Source organism: Palaemon carinicauda, chromosome 30 (assembly GCF_036898095.1).
Source record: "Palaemon carinicauda isolate YSFRI2023 chromosome 30, ASM3689809v2, whole genome shotgun sequence".
In the NCBI taxonomy this organism is placed as follows: domain Eukaryota; kingdom Metazoa; phylum Arthropoda; class Malacostraca; order Decapoda; family Palaemonidae; genus Palaemon; species Palaemon carinicauda.
In genome coordinates, this window is record NC_090754.1 from 63,990,996 (window position 1) to 63,993,495 (window position 2,500).

Genomic DNA, 2,500 nt, shown 5'->3' on the forward strand with positions numbered 1-2,500 from the left:
TCTCTCTCTCTCTCTCTCTCTCTCTCTCTCTCTCTCTCTCTCTCTCTCTCTCTCTCTCTTGGATGCCAAAAGACAAATAAAGGTTGTATTATCTTCGAGACTAACTCTATATCTCTCTCACTGGTTAAGAAGAAAAAAAAAAAACGAAAAAGCGCTATTCATGTGAATTAATTCAATGTCTGTCTTATCAATCAAGTCTCTCTCTCTCTCTCTCTCTCTCTCTCTCTCTCTCTCTCTCTCTCTCCAAGGCAAAAAATGGGTCACATCGATGTGTTCCAAAATATATTACAGCTGAGAGAGAGAGAGAGAGAGAGAGAGAGAGAGAGAGAGAGAGAGAGAGAGAGAGAGAGAGAGAGAGAGAGAGAGAGAGAAATGTAATATACCAAATGACCGAAAACGAGATCAAATTATTATCTCTTTTCTGCCTTATCAAGCGACTCTGCCCCCCTCTGTTCCTTATCAAGCTACATATGTCATCGAATGATATCTTCGATGTGACAAGCCTAGCGCTTAAAATCTATCTTCAGATAAAGGATCCAATATTCACGACACACTGAATAACACCCTTATGGGAAATATTCAATTGTTTCTGCTTCATTCATAATTTACTCACGCAAATGCTGCAGTGATTAATCAGACAAGATTTGAGAAAGTTATGTAAAATCGCCGGTCATTCTAGAGTCTGATACCCTTAAGCTCTTAAATGAGACAACACTTAAGTAAACAAAATTAGCAACTTGGCAACTCGTAGGCTCCCGGGTGACAAGAGTGCCACTATGCGTCAGTGGCACCATATAAGCTTTCGGCTTCAGCCTCAATAGGAACATCACTAGTGTATCGTTTAATTGTTTACTGTATAGTGCTGTATAAGACTACACTGTATTTTTTTTGTGTGTGTGATTTCGCCAGATGAATCAACCCCCTCAGGTAACAAGAACTGTGATCTACGATATTAATTTATTTTCCATCGTATGTGACAGATGAAAGAAATTTTTTCACTTTCAATTTATCTAAATTTCTAAGAATGAGATAACCTTAAAAAAAATTAATAATTTACAAGATCTTGATTTACTTTTAAAATATGTGAGACCGTTAAATATCGACCTTTTCTCTTCATGCAATTTGGAAAAAAATGGATGGATAGCTTCAAAGAAATTTTGGATAACATTAGATTTATCAAAAGCAGATCAGACCTTCATCTTGTTAATTAAAATGTGGATAAAATCTAACAGGCAAGAAGAACTGACAAGAAAGATAAACCTTATTTAGATAAATTGGAACAATTTAAAATCAAACAAAATTTAACCTCAATCTCATTTCGTACAATAGATAACTTTAATTAACACATTTTCTGCACGAAGAAAAATTAAGATAAGGTTCATTTCTGCATGCCACATGTCATCAGTGAAAACGACAGAAAATTAAGATCTATAACAAAAACACGGAAAATCAGCCTCACCTAACCTCAGCTACATCTTGCCTTACTCGCATTATCAATGTTCTCGTTGTGTATAACAAAGTGAAATTTCACCTAAGTAGTTTCTTAAGGCAGATATTATCTAATCAGCTTTTGTGAGTCATGAGTTTCCCAATACCAAAATGAATCTTACGACGACAGTTACAACTCATTTAATTGTTTTTTTTTTAGCGTTAAAGGCCCATTCGCAAATTTTGTAAAATCCCCTTTTCAAAGAGACAATATTACCTGACAAAATGTCATGCAATTCACCCTCATGCATTTTAGCAAAGCATCAAAGAATTTAGGCTCGATCATATCAGTTATAGAAAACAAGTGGAACAGTTATTTGAATATTAAATTCGGGTTGTAGTTTTGCAACATGCAAGATTTTCATTTCACATTAAAAATAAATAATCTATGAAAGCTATGCAAAAAAAAAGGAAATTCTCCATTTTCTATCATTCATTACTGCTGTCCAACTTTGCTCAATCGCCTAATAAAATACTAATATCTTCATGTTTTTCAGTGAGAAGAAATGGGCAGCAGCCTTTAAATAACAACACAAGAAGAAGAAAAGACGTTTAAGCACATCAATCCGCAAATTGTGCTTATTTGCCTAAGGAATTAAAATAATACTATCCTCCCTGTTTGAAAGGTAAGTTCTCTCGTTTTCATGATTATTATGATGATCATCATAGCGCATGCATATATGAGAAAAGAAGGAAAAGAAATTAAAACGGAATGCTTAAAAAACAATTAAATTATTCAAAAATGCAGTAATAATCATAATCATAACCATAATAATAATAATAATAATGATAATAATAATAATAATAATAATAATAATAATAATAATAATAATAATAACATTGCTATTTTTGTTATTATTATTATTATTACTATTATTATTATTATTATTATTATTATTATTATTATTATTATTATTATCATTAGCTAAACTACAACAATTTAGAAAAGCAGAATGCGCCAAAAGGGAACAATAGCTCAGTGAGAAAAGGAAATAAGTAAATAAACTACAAG

The 2,500-nt window shown here is 32.2% G+C and overlaps 1 protein-coding gene across 1 annotated transcript in view; it reads left to right on the plus strand.

Moving 5' to 3' along the window:
• Positions 1–775: 775 nt before the first annotated feature.
• LOC137623221 (uncharacterized) overlaps positions 776–2,500 on the plus strand; it is a 13,838-nt gene continuing 12,113 nt past the window's right edge. The window contains exons 1-2 of the mRNA XM_068353941.1: positions 776–927; positions 1,986–2,114. The gene's annotated coding sequence lies outside the window, so the exon portion shown is untranslated. The remainder of the gene's footprint in view (positions 928–1,985; positions 2,115–2,500) is intronic.